The sequence below is a fragment of the Chiloscyllium plagiosum genome, unplaced genomic scaffold (genome assembly GCF_037043375.1).
Source record: "Chiloscyllium plagiosum isolate Xiang-an unplaced genomic scaffold, Cpla_swu_hap1 HiC_scaffold_27, whole genome shotgun sequence".
Taxonomy (NCBI): domain Eukaryota; kingdom Metazoa; phylum Chordata; class Chondrichthyes; order Orectolobiformes; family Hemiscylliidae; genus Chiloscyllium; species Chiloscyllium plagiosum.
Genome location: NW_028270165.1, coordinates 19,373,184 through 19,390,147, shown reverse-complemented (window position 1 = coordinate 19,390,147; position 16,964 = coordinate 19,373,184). Strand labels below are relative to the sequence as shown.

Below are 16,964 nucleotides of genomic sequence, written 5' to 3'. Positions count from 1 at the left end.
GTTCATTTAATCTATGATTGCTATGCCTGCTGACGCACACAGGTTCCTGGTGATGCAGCAAATCCATTATAAAATGTTAATCTTTGCTCATAGTCTTGTCCCACGCGATCTCTATCATCTTCTCCAGCTCTAAACCTCTGAACTCAAGGAGCTCAGTAAATGCCCAACATTCTCATTTAAACTGACATCGAACCTCAGGGTTTCCTGATGAAGGGTTGTTGCCCGAAATATCGATTCTCCTGCTCCTCGGATGCTGCCTGACCTGCTGTGCTTTTCCAGCACCACACTCTAGAATCCAACTCCAAGGGTCTAAAGTCTGGAACTTAGAATAGCACAATTAGGTACAGCAAATAGATGCTAAAGACGTTCAGGTATGAGTAAGATTGAGGAGTGCAGCTTAACAGTCGCAGCAAACTACAAACCACCAAAATTATCATGTGAATGAGACAGAGGTCAGAAAGACTCACCACACGACTCCAGTCAAATATTCAAACATTACTCGAGGAAAAGCCTGTGAATGCCCCCCGTCCATTAGGGCGGCACGGTGGCTCGGGCGGTGGTTCCCACCATTGTGTGGAGTTTGCACATTCTCCCCGTGTCTGCGTGGGTTTCCTCCGGGTGCTCCGGTTTCCTCCCACAATCCAAAACTGTGCAGGTTAGGTGAATTAGACATGCTAAATTGCCCATAGTGTTAGGTGGATTAGCCAGGGATAAATGTAGGGGAATGGGTCTGGGTGAGTTGCTCTTCGGAGGGTTGATGTTGGGCAGAATAGACTGTTTCCACACTGTAGGGAATCTAATCTAATCTGTGAGAGGAGTTTCTCGGAACCATCACTGTCAGTGTTGGACCGAAATTGACATCATTCTCCCTTCCGGCTTCCGGACCATCAGTCCGCATGTTCCCAACTCCAGCCCATGTGCCTGCCTGTAAGCGCGCATTGCGCGTGCTCGTGGGACTCCTGCATTAAGAATGGGGTGCGATCACATTCGCATGCCATGTTGGGTAAAGTTTATGCCATGGAAGACCGTGATTTTTCATTCGACAGAACAATTATAGATTGGTCGCTGAAAAAAGTTCAAAATTAATAAACATGGAAATTTTCTGAAAAGTAGCTAGATTCAAGCAAGAGGTTTATAGACTGGAATCTAATCAAGAGATGAGGCTTGTTAACTGACAGAATAACACAATCAGAAGTGAGCTACAGACGGAAATTTGATCGAGGTAATCAGGATGATTAAATCCAGTACTACAGAAAACTGAGTGTGTAATACAGGCTATAATCTAATTGAGGGGTTCGGGATTATTTGTATATAGAATAACATACTCGGGAATGAATTACAGACTGGAACCTAATCAAGAGGATCGTTGTGATTTATATAGAGAATAACGTACGCGGTAGTAAATTACATCCTGGAATCTAATCAAAGCACCTTGATGCCACACCGGGTCGAATGCAGCTTGAGGTCAAGGGCTGTCAATCTCATCTCATCTCTAGGATTAAGCTTTTTCGTCCATGTTTTAACCAAGCCTAAAATGAGGTCAGTACCTGAGTGAGACTGGCGGTACTGAGAGGATGTTATTCGATATTTTGCATACCTTTATCGATAATCGAGAGTATACTGATAGGACGATTAATCCTGAGTTGGATGTGTCCTGCTACTTGTGCACAGGCAATCTGGCAAATTTCCAGATTGTTGGGTAGATGCCAATGTTGTAACTGCACTGAAGAACTGAGAAAACTGAATGCAGTTTGTATTACACTCGGAGCAAGTGGATGATCTCTCCCTCGTGTGAACTCATTGATGTGTCGGCAGAAGTGAATTCTTTTACACACTCTCACCAGAATGAATGTGTTGATGTATCAGCGGGTTGTGGGACTATCCGAATCCCTTTGCAAACTCTGAGCAAGTAAATAATTTATCTCCAGTGTGAACTCGCTGATGTTGCAACAAGTTTGATGTCCGTGAAAATTCCTTCCCACATACAGGGGACATAAACAGCCTGTCCCCAGTGTGAACTCGTTGGTGCACAGTGAGGGTGACTGACTGTGTGAAGCACTTTCCACAGAGGTTCAGCTAAATGGTATCTCCTCAGAGTGATAAGCAATTTTTTTCTGGAAGCTGGAATACACTGAATCCCTTTCCACATGTAGAGCAGGCAAAAGCTCATTTCCAGTGTGACTGTATCAATCAATTTCCAGTGAGTCAGGGTAACTACAATCTCTTCCCACAATCTCCACATTTACATGGTTGCATCATGGTGTTGGAGTCTTCGTGTTCGTCCAGGACAAATGCTCAATGCAATGTTATGAAGTCGAAAGCATGTATTGTCAAGTTAAGATAGAGAGTGCTTTTCTCAACTTAAAGTACAGCCATAGCTGCTCGCAAAAGGTCGGGCTGTTTCAAATGTAGCAATTGGCTGTTAATGGATACCTGTGTTCGGCTTGATGTTTTTACAACAATTCAAATTTAATTAATTTAATCTATGCCCAGGATACCAGAAGACAATGAGATTTTGATTTTTATTGTTTTGATCCCTGGAAATCAATCAAATAAGAATTAAATGTGTCCTATGGTGGAATATAAACCCGGCATTTTGAAAGTTAGTGGAAGAGCAACTGCCGATCTAATACCTTACTCTCAGATAATTTGAAAACACCCTTCATCAAAGGTACCTGTTCACGTGAAACATACAGTAAAAAGAAGAGCACCCAGGAAGATCAGCAGCTGGAAAAGTGAAAACATCAATGAAGAGGAGACTGTGTGGCCTTGAGATTAAGTTAATGTAACGTTTAATAAATATGTTATTAGAATAGCATATTAAGTTGCGTCGAGTTGGGGTCAGACATTAAGTAGTTAAAGAAAGGGGGTTTTGGATTTGTGAACAGGTTTTGTTTAGTGTTCACTATCAGAGTTAGAAAAATATTTTCTTTAAATAGTGGAATTTAGGAATTCTGTCACTGAATTAACAGGGTTTGATCTCCATGACGTAACAATAAGTATTATTCTTACTCACACACGGACTTATGGATTATGATTCTTCTTTTCTTATGTAAATCTTCACCCTAAAATCCTGTGAGGGAGTTTTACAGAAGTTATTCCTGTCAGTTCATGATGGAAATTCTGAATAGATACTTCTGGTTTCCCTGAAACATTGTGTCCTCTTGTTGACCAAAGCTGGAAATTCCTGTCTCAGAAGACAGTGGTTTTGTCTCAATGTAACTGGTCTAGTCCTAGCCAACCCTGGTTAATGTTCTGTGAGAGGTGTTCAAATATCACCAGGCCAGATAGGGGTGTTCCGTTAAGTCATTAAAAATCTGGACTGTCAATTATTGTAAGATACCATTGGCTCATCTTTCTCCGGTTAGACTTACATGTGACTCCATTGTGGTTGACTCCTCACCGCCCTCCAGTCAACGAGGGATGGACAATAAACACACGCCGGTTCAGAGATGAACACATATCTCTTTTATGCTTCAGCTCTTGTGTGACTGACCGCATGTCCTGCCCAATAGAAAGTGGGGCAGCTCGGGAGGACATTCTGGAATTGGCGGGACACCGAGCCAATCAGAGTGAACAAAAGGCAGCGCCGAGGTGTTTATGGAGCATGCGCAGTGCGGGTGTCTGAGCTGGTGGAGTTGAAAAGTGAGAGACAGAGCTGGAGGGAGGGACTGGATGGGTTTAGGAACAACCTGCTGGGAAGTATTTGTATTCGAGTTAGTACTGAACTCTGGGAAATTCTTTTACACGAGGTTAGAGTGGAAGAATTTCCTCACAGCAATCTCAAACCAAGAGGAACGTTTGTCTCTCTGCACTGAGAAGGAGAGGCTTCGGAGCGGCTGGGTCTTGAAGGTCAGTGAGCTGCAATTCTCTCTCTCTCTCCCTCTCTCTAAAGAAACAAAAATATGTATCTACAGGAGGATAGTGTGTGTCTGAGAGCGGAGTTTATAGGTGATGCTTCTTCATACACTCTGATCTTGATCTTCTTGAAGTGAGGATCTGTCAGTTATTCCTGTGGTGGAGATGGAGGAAATTGTCTGTAAGTACCCCACTGCTCTCACTATCTCTACTCTCATTGAGGGATGAGTCTTGTGGAGGGCTAGAACACGCCCTTCCCCGAAGGGCATTTGTCAGCTAGTTGAGTTTTTCATGACAGTCCAGTAATGTTTCACGGTCAGTATTTGAGTTACTTTCACACAAATTGTTGGATGCAAAGACCTCCGTGGTGACCCAATGGTTAGCACTGCTGCCTCTCAGCTCTGGGGACCTGGGTTTGATTCCAGACTCGGGTGACTGCGTGGAGATTGCCCTTTCTTCATATGTCTGTGTGGTTTCCTCTCGGTGCTCCTGTTTCCTCCCACAATTCAACGATATATGGGTTAGGTGGGTTGGCCATGCTAAATTGCCCATAATGTGCAGGGATGTGCAGGCTGGGTGGGTAAGCCATGGAGAATGCAGGAATATGGGGTGAGTCTGTGTGGGATGCTCTTCAGAGGATGAGTGTGAATTCAAACGGCCTGCTTCCACACTATAAGGTTTTTATGATTCTTATCTCCTTTTAGTATCTTAAACAGTACGATTGCTCAATCTCTCATTTTTCCTGATTTAAGTTTGTTTTACAGAGAATCACAGAGACCCATTTATCAGCAAGAATTCCAAGCAAATATCTTATCAGGATCTTAGATTGAGTCAATTCATCAGGATTTGAAAACCATTAGATTGTTAATGTTTGTCTGTGGGAAAAGTTTGCAAACATCAGTGTACTCAGTGACAAATGGACAAGTCCTGCACCAGTTCCACAGATTGAATACCATCCCACCATTCACAGCAAGGAGAGATTGTATCGCCACAGTGGCTCAATCCCAGCCTCAGGCGACTGTCTCTGTGGAGTTTGCACATTCTCCCTGGGTCTGTGTCAGCTCCATCTTGGTACTCTGGGTTCTTCTCCCAATTCAAAGATGGGGAGGTTAGGTGATTTGACCATGTAAAATTGCACATTGTTTTCAGGGATGTGTTGGTTAGGTGCATTAGTCAAGGGTAAATGTTCAGTAATGGGGTAGGAGAATAGGTCTGGATGACTTTATCCCCAGGGGGTTAGATTAGATTAGATTACTTTACAGTGTGGAAACAGGCCCTTCAGCCCAACAGGTCCACACCGACCCGCCGAAGCGCAAACCACCCATACCCCTACATTTACCCCTTACCTAACACTACGTACAATTTAACATGGCCAATTCACCTGACCCTGCACATCTTTGGACTGTGGGAGGAAACCTTAGTGTGGACTTGTGGACTGTAGGGATTCTATAAGTCGATTAACCCTGTCCTGTGTCTGGGTGAGGAATCAGCTGATCATCCAATATGGAGAGACATGATCTACACCTCAGAAACCGTGGAAATGTGCAAACTGTGGGAAGGGATACAAATGTTTATACATGCTGGAAATTCATTGATGCAGTCACACTGGAGATAAGTCATTCATCTACTGTTTGTGGGAAGGGATTCAATCAATCACCCGTCCTTGAGAAACAAGAATGCACTCAGTGGGGAGAGGCCATTCATCTGCCCTGAGTGTGGGAAGAGATTCAGTGACTCATCCTACCTGCTAACGCACCAGTGAGGTCACACTGGGGAGAGGCTATTCCCCTGCTCTGAGTGTAACAAGGCATTCTCTGTAATCAACCTCTAAGCACACCAACTGGTTAACACTGAGTGACCTTTCAAATGCTCACATTGAGAGAAAAGCTTTAAACACAGACATGAAATGCTGATACATGAGTATGTTCACACTGGGGAGAGGCCATTCCCCTCTCTGTGTGTGGGAAACGATTTGTCCATTCAAAAAAATCTTCTGAAACCACAACGAATACACACTGGTAAGAAGCTGTTACCTGCTGCTTTTCTGGGAAAGGATTTACTCAGTCATCCCACCTTCTGAATTCACACCTGACTCAGGCAGCTGTGTGCTGCTGTTCTCAATAAACTTTTGATGGTTCCCCCCCACCCCACCCCCCAGGAAACAGATGCAGTGGAACAGGGAAATGTGGCACTTGTGATGTCACATGGGTAAGCCAGCAGAATGCGGCATTGTGTTACTGTACTTCTCAGAGAGAGGGAAACTCTGACTTTAAAGAATGAATTATAAACGTGATGAATCAAAGTTTGTCCCATTGCAGGCAGAACTGGGCACACACCAACACTCACAGGCACAAAATCAGATTCACAGACAGCTATAAAGAAACTTTCAGACACACGCTTCCAGGACAATGTGTGCTACTGCAGACAGTTTGTCATTCATACACAGACAGACACACTCAAACTTCCCTCCGACATAATCTGTGTCCCATTGCTTGCAGAGATAGTCACATCAACACAGGAAAACAGACATTAACACAGAGATGGAAGCGCAATACAGTCAGAGTGAGACACAGAATCACTGACTTTTACAAACATATCCAGAGATATACTCAGACAATTTTGTGTTCAGCTGTGTGAAAATCCTTGTTTCCTTGTGAAATACATTTGTGTCCTTTGGGTGCAGAAGCCTGTGTTTTGTTGTCGAAATGAAAGTGTGTTGTGGCTGCTGCTGGTTTGAAACTGCAGCTTTGTCTCTGTGTGGATTTTAAATCTGTAATCTGTGTGTGAAGTGAGGAGGTGGGGGAAGGAGGAGAGGGACAGACAGACAGATAGTTTGGACTAAACTATTGAGTTGCTGCTTTCTCTCACACCATCCCCGCTTCCTCTCAACTCACAACTTGTAATGCTCCATCCCTGGGGGAGATATACTCTCGGTAGAAGAGCTGCGTTTTGGGCACAGAAGGGTCTTTAAGTCATAGACCTGAAGGTATTTAAAGCAAGTCCTGTCAGCCATAGTTCCCATTGCCATGTGGATGGAGCAGGAGGTGAGTATCAAAGGGTTTGTGTGTGTGTGTGTGTGTGTGTGTGTGTATGCGCGCGTGTGTGTGTGAATGAGTGTGGGTACTGTTAGAGTCTCAGTGTCAGTTTTGATCGATTAACCACAGTCCATCACCCCCACACCGTCCCTCAACCAGCCAGACTGTCGTAGATTCTAGGAGCAAGGCCTGTCTCTCATGGATGAGCGGGAGTGTATGAAACCATAGAGAAAGCTGGGACCCACTGGAATTGTATCCCTTCCTCAGTATCTCTGTTTTTTCTTAACTTTTGTTTTTCTGACTTTTCTCCCTTTTCTCGCTCACTCTGTGTCTCTCTTTCTTCTTGTCTTCCACTCCCATCCGTCTGTCCGATGGGTTCAGGAACATAATTGCTTGAAGTTTGCGTCACCTACTGACCCTGATCACTCCCTGTACGAAAACGTTCTTCCTAATGTCACTTTTACTTCTTTCCCTCGTGATTTTAAAACTCTGCTGAATCGTTGTCGATCCTTTCAGGCGTAGGAGCATTTGCACTACATTATTCCTGTGTCTAGACCCTCATGACTTGAAAAACGTCAATCAGGCCAGCTTTCAACCTACTGTTCTCCAAGGAGAACTGTCCCAAGGAGAACTGTCCCAACTTTCCAATCTACCTTCATTGCTGACAATCCTCATACACGGCACCATTAACGTCAACCTGTTCAGCGCTGTCTGCAATCACTTCACTTCCCCGCTTCCTGAAATTTCACGCTCACATTTGAGCAATAATGCAGCTGGAGGATTCATTCAGAGTCGGACTGCGCGGGCGAGCGATGTGCAATGCTTGTTTTCACTTTGAGCAAGTGTTTCTTTTTACCCTGTTCGCTGTAATGGGAGCTCGGCCCCATCCCTATTTCAGGCAGTCCGATCTCGTTTAATAAACGTGCTTTTGGAGAAAATTGCGCCGGCGTGTCGGCACAAGACAACTTCCGAAATGAGGGCTCGTCCGGGATTCGAACCTGAAATTTCTCGCACATCCACCCGCATATAGGCCCGAAGTGAGAATCATACCGCGAGACCAACGAGCCACAGGCCTTTCCAGGCGCGCGCTGCCCTGACCCCGGATGCTCCAAGCGCTCTCCCCCGAAGCAGCTGAGCTCAGTGTGAGATACGTTTGAGTTGCTCCAAGAATCGCAAGCAGCAAAGAGAGTCCACAACATTTGCTTCTCATTCCGTCTCCCTGCGCCCAGGACGCTGCTGTTTGTCTCGATCCCAGTAACTGGACTCTCTCCACTGGCGGATAATTAAACCATTTTGTTTCTACTTGCAACCTGTTCTGGGGGAGGGCAGAGCCCATTCGCTCGTCCGCCTTCTCTCAATCACTTGGGATGGGAGACGTCAGTTACACTAATGCGGAGGAAATGGGCAAGTTTTAACTACATTACAAAGGTCTGTAATCAAAGAGACAGCAAGATGCTGTGCTGGTGGGACAGAGCGAAATGGACACCGGAAACTGTTCCCTCAGGTAAATTCATATGAGTGTATTTGTGTGCAGCCTGCTCGGTGCTCACAATTCGTCTTCACACAGCAATCCTGCAGAAAGACTTTTCTAACACGGGCGTCTGTTTCTTTGCTGCGAACGGGCAGCAGTGAACATCTGAGCCCCAACTGTCCCAGATGAAGTTGAAAATGAGCCATTGTTTCTCCCTCAGCCGCTCTGCCCCAGAGACAGGGAGAGGGGCGGCATAAACGCGTGACGTCATTCCGCCGCAGCCTGAAGCCGTTCAGTCCATCATTTCCATGCGACTCTCTGTCACTTGTATCTCTCCGAGGTGATTCGCAATCGGTGATATGTGTCCTAACCATGGGAACTGTGTCTGTATGGTGATGCTGCTTTCGAAATGCTGATCGTCCTGTCATTCACGTCTGAACCGGAGTGGGGAATTATTGCAGGGAATGAATACGACCGCAAATAATGTGGCTTTGCGGCTCAGTGGTTAACACTGCTGTCTCAGAACGGTACCTTGTGCGGCTTGTTTGTGTGGAGTGTGTTCAATCCCCCGTGTCTGCGTGGGTTTCCTGCGGTGCTCCGGTTTCCTTCCACAGTCGAAAGATGTGCAGGTTAGGTGGACTGACCATGCGAAACTGCCCCATAGTGCCCAGAGGTCGGTGGGTTAGGCGCATCAGTCAGAAGTAAATTCTGGATCAGTGGTGCTGGAAGAGCACAGCAATTCAGGCAGGATCCGAGGACAGGCAAAATCGACGTTTCGGGCAAAAGCCCTTCATCAGGAATAAAGGCAGAGAGCCTGAAGCGTGGAGAGATAAGCTAGAGGAGGGTGAGGGTGGGGGTGGGGGTGGGGGTGGGAAGAGAGTCGCATAGAGTACAATAGGTCAGTGGGGAAGGAGATGAAGGTGATAGGTCAGGGAGGAGAGGGTGGAGTGGATAGGTGGAAAAGGAGCTGGGCAGGTCGGACAAGTCCGGACAGGTCAGGGGATCGAGTTGCTGGAGGTTAGAAGCTAGGATGAGGTGGGGGAAGGGGAAATGAGGAAACTGTTGAAATCCATATTGATGCCCTGGGGTTGAAGTGTTCCGAGGCGGAAGATGAGGCGTTCTTCCTCCAGGCGTCTGGTGGTGAGGGAGCGGCGGTGGAGGAGGCCCAGCACTTCCATATCCTCGGCAGAGTGGGAGGGGGAGTTGAAATGTTGAGCCACTGGGCGATTTGGTTGATTGGTGCGGGTGTCTCGGAGATGTTCCCTAAAGCGCTCTGCTAGGAGGCGCCCAGTCTCCCCAATGTAGAGGAGACTGCATCGGGAGCAACAGATACAATAGATGATATTAGTGGATGTGCAGGTAAAATTTTGATGGATGTGGAAAGCTCCTTTAGAGCCTTGGATGGAGGTGAGGGAGGATGTGTGGGTGCAGGTTTTACAGTTCCTGCGGTGGCAGGGGAATGTGCCAGGATGGGAGGGTGGGTCGTAGGGGGGCGTGGACCTGACCAGGTAGTCACGGAGGGAGCGGTCTTTGCGGAAGGCGGAGAGGGGTGGGGAGGGAAATATATCCCTGGTGGTGGGGTCTGTTTGGAGGTGGCGGAAATGTCGGCGGATGATTTGGTTTATGCGAAGGTTGGTAGGGTGGAAGGTGAGCACCAGGGGCGTTCTGTCCTTGTTGCGGTTGGAGGGGTTGGGTTTGAGGGCGGAGGTGCGGGATGTGGATGAGATGCGTTGGAGGGCATCTTTAACCACGCGGGAAGGGAAATTGCGGTCTCTAAAGAAGGAGGCCATCTGGTGTGTTCTGTGGTGGAACCGCTCCTCCTGGGAGCAGATACGGCGGAGGCGGAGGAATTGGGAATACGGGATGGCATTTTTGCAAGAGGTAGGGTGGGAAGAGGTGTAATCCAGGTAGCTGTGGGAGTCGGTGGGTTTGTAGAAGATGTCAGTGTCAAGTCGGTCGTCACTGATGGATATAGAGAGGTCCAGGAAGGGGAGGGAGGTGTCAGAGATGGTCCAGGTAAATTTAAGGTCAGAGTGGAAAGTGTTGGTGAAGTTGATGAATTGCTCAACCTCCTCGCGGGAGCACGAGGTGGCGCCAATGCAGTCATCAATGTAGCGGAGGAAGAGGTGGGGAGTGGTGCCGGGGTAATTACGGAAGATCAACTGCTCTACGTAGCCAACAAAGAGACAGGCATAGCTGGGGCCCATACGTGTGCCCATGGCTACCCCTTTGGTCTGGAGGAAGTGGGAGGATTCAAAGGAGAAATTGTTAAGGGTGAGGACCAGTTCGGCCAAACGAATGAGAGTGTCGGTGGAGTGGTACTGTTGGGAACGTCTGGAGAGGAAAAAACGGAGGGCTTGGAGGCCCTGGTCATGGCGGATGGAGGTGTAGAGGGATTGGATATCCATGGTGAAGATGAGGCGTTGGGTGCCGGGGAAACGGAAGTCTTGGAGGAGGTGGAGGGCGTGGGTGGTATCTCGAACGTATGTGGGGAGTTCCTGGACTAGGGGGGATAGGACAGTGTCGAGGTAGTTAGAGATGAGTTCAGTGGGGCAGGAGCATGCTGAGACAATGGGTCGGCCAGGGTGGTCAGGCTTGTGGATCTTGGGAAGGAGGTAGAACCGGGCAGTGCGGGGTTCCCGGACTATGAGGTTGGAAGCTGTGGGTGGGAGATCTCCTGAGGTGATGAGGTTCTGTATGATCTGGGAGATGACAGTTTGGTGATGGGGGGTGGGGTCATGGTCAAGGGGGCGGTAGGAAGAGGTGTCCTCGAGTTGGCGTTTGGCTTCAGCGATGTAGAGGTCAGTGCGCCAGACTACCACTGCGACCCCTTTGTCCGCTGGCTTGATGGTGAGGTCAGGATTGGAGCAGAGGGATTGGAGGGCTGCGCGTTGTGAGGGTGAGAGGTTGGAGTGGGGGAGGAGGGGTCGACAGGTTGAGGCGGTTAATGTCCCGGCGGCAGTTGGAAATGAAGAGGTCGAGCTTTTTACCACAGTCAGAAGTCAATGTCCGGTCTGGGCGGGTTACTCTTCGGAGGGTTGATAAGGACTTGTTGAGCAGGACGGCCTGTTTCCGCAGTGTAGGGATTAGAATTCGAATTGTTTCAACTTCACCAGCTCATTCCCATTTCAGAGAAGAGGTGTTAGGATTCAGTTCAGAGCAGACTGGCGGAAAGCAACTCAAATCTCCACAAGCACTTCCCCTCAATTGTGTAAGTTGGACCAGTGTTTAGTGACATATTCAGCTCAGATGTTCGAAGATTTGGGAAGCAGAGGCAAAGGCAAGATATAGAACAGAGTACCGTTACAAAGGGAAGCAATAGCAGACGATAGTTTCGATCGAGGGACATGAACCCAGCACCCTCCCGCTGCGACACTACTTTCCCACGCGGAGTGTTTTACACAGGTCCCTTCAGCCTTTAGTCTGGCGTGTGGCATGCACGTTCGAGACTGATGTCAAAGATCTCCACGGCTGTCGTGTAATATGCTGTTTCGCGGACGTATGGAGGCTGTGTAAATATAAACTCATTTCTAAATTCCCACATTCTGTTGGTCGAACTGTGATTTCACACTGAATCACAACATGTGTCACAGCGCAGACGGAGGCCATGCGGCCCACCTTCGATCTGCTGGTTGCGCACTGTTAGTAAACGTGTGTCTCAATTCGTATTTCCGTGCCTGTTTTGTGTAAATCTGCACATCTGAACATGACCACTGAATTCCCTTTCGGGTCCATTGAATCTTCCTCTTTGTCAATGTCAAATAGGGATTTACTGACACTAACCACTCCCTGTAACGAAAACGTTCTTCCTCATGTCACTTTTACTTCTTTCCCTCCTGACTTTAAAATTCTGCCGAATCGTTGTGGATCCTTTCAGGCGTGGGAGCATTTTCACAACATTATTTCCTGTGTCTAGGCCTCTCATCATTTGCAAGGCTTCTGTTCTCCGTGGAGAGCAGTCCCAATTTTCCAATTTCGCTTCATTGCTGACATTCCTCAAACACCGCATCTCTGGCAAGTCGGAGTAGTAGAAGACCCAAAGCGAGAAGCATACCCCCAGACCAACGAGCTAGATACCAGGCGCACCCCATCGCCCATACCCGCCCCACCTCTTGAACAAGCTGAGACTTGCTCAGTGTGAAATACATTTGAGATTGCTCTTAGAATTGCAAGCGGCAAACAGTTTCCAGAACAGCTGCTTCTCATTCTGTCTCCTTACTGCTGTTTGTCCCGTCCCCAGGAACCGGGCTCTCTCCACTGTCAGATAATTCAACCGTTTTGTTTCTAAATATTTTTCTGATACCCAGGTGGCCAGTGACAAGCACTGCCCTCCTCAACATCGGGTACAGAGAACAGGAGAAGACCACAAAGAACTCCACGAGTGTGTCACCTCAACTGTGCACATTGGGCCAGTATATCCATGTGAAATATTTATGTTGAGTTTTTTGGGAAGCAAATGAGAAGGCGAGGTGCAGAACAGAGCGCCCTTAGACAGGAAAGCTGCTAAAGACGACATTACGTGAACAGGAGAGAATAGGACATGGCGGATTTCAGGCCCGAAAATCATGGAACTGTAGGTGGGGCTGGAGGGTCTTCAAGTGGAAAATGAGGTGTTGTTCTTCCATCTGGAGCTGAGCTTTGCTGGAGCACTGCTGCAAGCCTGAGACAGAGATGTTGGCCAGGGAACAGGGTGGCGTGTTAAAGTGGCAGGAAAGCAGAAGCTCAGGGCCTTTTTTTGCGGGCAGAATTGAGATGTTCTGCGAAACCGTCACCCAGTTTATGCTTCATGCTACTTTGCGGAAACGACACTGTGAGCAGCGAATGCAGTAGACTAGGTTGTGGCAAATGTGCAGGCAAAGTGCTGTTTGACCTGGCAGGTATGTTTGAGCCCTTGGATATTCAGGAGGGAGCAGGTAAGTGAGCAGGTGTTACACATTCGGCGGTTGCAGTGGAAACTGCCTTGGCACTATGGGAGGTGGGTGTGGGGTGTTGCGAGCGAAGGAAGAGTGGACCTGAGGTGTAAGCCCTGCCCATTTACCTCCTCTCATGTATAAATCCGTGAAGTTGGAAGAACTTTCCAAAGAATGATTCAGTACCACGTGACTCATGAACTAATTAGTATTCATGTTGCGGGGCCAGCATCATTATTGTGTCACAGCAGCTGCAGGCCATCACCGGGAGCTTGCCCTATGACGTCACGGTGCAGCTGGAAGCCCCGGGACAGTTTATCAAAGAAACCCCTGTATCGGGAAGCACTGAGATAGCTAACTACTGTCAGTTTACATGGGGAACACATCTCCACATTACACAGCCTCGAGGCAAACTTCCCGTCCTTCCACTTAAAGTTCAAGAGCCCTCAAACCGAAATTCCCCAGGTACATTTGGAAGAATTTTTTTCCAGGTGTTCGCAAAGTATATCTATGAGCACTTTGTTAAAGTTTGAATTTTGCGAGTGTTGAAATTTTGTACTTTTGAGCGAAATCACAGTTCGAAGAAACAGAATGTGGTAATTTAGACAGAGTTTGTATTTGCGCGTCAGTGATATGTCTGCGGGTGCGTGATGGGAGCATCACCCAGAAGGGAAACCATTTCTCCTGTTCACTCAATGTCCTCTTTAGCAGCTTTCCCGTATAACGGCGCACTGTTCTGCACCTCGCCTTCTCATCTGCTTCCCGAAACACATCGACATATGTATTTCACATTGATACACAGGCCCAATGTGCAGTTGAGATGACACACTCGTGCAGGTCTGTGTGGTCTTCTCCTGTTCTCTGTTGAGGAGGGCAATGCTTGTCACTGGTCACTCAGGTGTCAGAGAAAAGTTTAGAAACAAAACGGCTAAATTTTCTGCCAGTAGAGAGGGCCCGGTTCCTGGAGACGGGACAAACGACAGCAGGGAGACAGAATGAGAAGCAGCTGTTCTGGAAATTCTTTGCCTGACCCCATTAAAAACAGACAACTTCGCAACTGGAGGGAGAACAGCAAACAGACCGCCCCGGGGCGGGCTTGAACCATCAACCTTTCAGTTAGCAGCCGAACGCGCTGACCAATTGCGCCACAGAGACAAGGAGCCACGCCCCTTTCCCCATCGCTTAGGGGAGGCTATTAGTGAATTCATAATTCAGCTTGCCCATCCGAGAATTACATTTGTCGTCTATCATTTTACTTTTCCATAATAAAGCCTGGGAGATTTATTGTGGAGATATGGGGACAGTCTGAAGACATATCCATGTCACGAGGAACTAGCTTTCTTACTCTGGGGCCGTCGCCCTTCGAGCCTTTCAGTGTTTTGCCTGTTCCCGAGTTCTCTCATTGGCTCGGAGGCGAGAAGGGGTTTGAATTCCTGATGTGCAGGAACGACAATTCTTTCAATGTCTCAGATCAGTTCATGTCCCGAGAACATCAGAGTCAATCTCCCGGCCTTTTCAACAAGGGGACGGTGTCTGCACTGTCTCTGCTCAGTCGGACAGTTCATCTTTCATTCTCCTCTAAATATGCTTCCCAAAGAGTTTCCAAAGATTCACAAAGCTGGAGACTGGGATTTCTGTTTTGCTTCATGAACATTTTTCCATTTCCTAACTGACAATATTTTGCCCAAACCTCTTCCCAATTGTACGCCATGATTCATTTCCAGGGATGAGGAATTTCCAGTTTGGAGAGACATTCCCAAGGTTGGGAATGTTCGCTTTGGAGCATAGAAGGTTAACTGGAGATTTCCTGGGGTTTTGGGAGAAGAAGCGGTGGGAATGGGCAGATTAATGATTAGACGAACCAATTGCCACTGACCAGAGTCAGATACCAGAGGACAGGGATTGAAATTCTTGAATGAAAAGCAGCACTTGTGCCTAATAAACACAGAGAATACTGCAGAAAGCCAACAGGTCGAGCAGCATCTGTGGAAAGGTAAACAGAGCTGACGTTTTGAGTCTGTACGTTGTTTGTTCAGAACCCGAGTTTCCTGCATGGCAATCAATTCCCAGACATGAGAAAACGGGACTTTATTGAGACGTGTTTTGTGAAGTTTGAGCGATAATGTAACCAACAGGAAGTCACTTAAAATCGCCAGCGAAGAAAGCATCGTCAGCAGGTTACCACCCTGGGCGGGGGAGTCCCAAAGGATCTCTACGCCAGCACCTTAAGTGTTCGGCCACAGCTAAGCGCCCAAAGTTGTGGTGTAAAATTTCTCATGGAATTGTTCTAAAAGGAAAGGTGAGTACTGGCCTTGTCCTGTCCGCGCCATAGCCCCAACGTATCCTGTTGCCCTGGATTTGATCAGGACAGAGGAGGCTGATGGGAGATCGAATTGAACTACACACATTGATGACTGATAGAGCGGGTGGGAAGGATCCATTTCCATGCGTAGAGAGATTAATAATCAGGGCCAAAAATAAGGAGCCACTTCAAGAAATTTGGGGTTCATTCAGCAAAGCTAATGTAGAACTGTTCACAGAAAACTGTGATGAAAGTCTCTCGAGTTATTTTGATGATGCTAATACAATCGATAGGATGAACGTAGATTGGTAAATGCATTTGGTGACAGTTCTGTTCTAGCCCTGTGACCGAAACCTGGATCTGAAGGATTCTGTTTTCTCCTACAGGAACTGTCAAACCTGCAGAGTTTCTCTTTTTGTCTCGGCTTCTCCGTATCCGCAGTCCCTGACGTTCGACATTAATTCAATTCAGAAACCCCTTTGTGGAGATGATTTCCGTTTGGGGAACATTTTCCTGACCCCATGAAAAGCGCACAGCTTCGAAGCCAAGTAAGAACAGCGAACACACCGCCCCTGGGTGGGCTCGAACCACCAACCTTTCGGTTAACAGCCGAACGCGCTGACCAATTGCGCCACAGAGACAGGCGACGATATGGGTTGCGCCATCGCTTAGGGGAGGCTATTAGTGAATTCATAATTCAGCGTCCCCGCTTAGAATTACAATTGTCCTCTATCAGTTTTACTTTTTCATAATAAAGCCTGGGAGATTTATTGTGGAGACACCAGGGACAGTCTGATCCCACACATCCATGTCAGGAGGACCTAGCTTTCTTACTCCGGGGCCGTCGCCTTTCGAGCCTTTCAGTGTTTTGCCTGTTCCCGAGTTCTCTCATTGGCTCGGAGGCGAGAAGGGGTTTGAATTCCTGATGTGCAGGAACGACAATTCTTTCAATGTCTCAGATCAGTTCATGTCCCGAGAATATCAGAGTCAATCTCCCGGTCTCTTTAACAAGGGGATGGTGTCTGGACTGTCTCTACTCAGTTGGACAGTTCATCTTTCATTCTCCTCTAAATACGCTTCCCAAAGAGTTTCTAAAGATTCACAAAGCTGGAGACTGGGATTTCTGTTTTGCTTCATGAACATTTTTCCATTTCCTAACTGAGAATATTTTGCCAAAATCTCTACCCAATTGTACCCCTTGCGTCATGTCCAGGGATGAGGAATTTCCATTTTGGAGAGACATTCCCAAGGTTGGGAATGTTCGCTTTGGAGCATAGAAGGTTAACTGGAGATTTCCTGGGGCTGTTGGTAATGATGGGAGAAGAAGCGGTGGGAATGGGCAGATGAATGATCAGAAGAATCAATTGCCACTGACCAGAGTCAGTTAC

At 47.5% G+C, this 16,964-nt stretch overlaps 1 non-coding gene across 1 annotated transcript; it reads right to left on the bottom strand.

The window, feature by feature from the left end:
• Positions 1–16,143: 16,143 nt before the first annotated feature.
• trnan-guu (transfer RNA asparagine (anticodon GUU)) lies at positions 16,144–16,217 on the bottom strand. Its single transcript has one exon. It is a non-coding gene; the product is annotated as a tRNA-Asn (tRNA).
• Between the last annotated feature and the right edge of the window lie 747 nt (positions 16,218–16,964).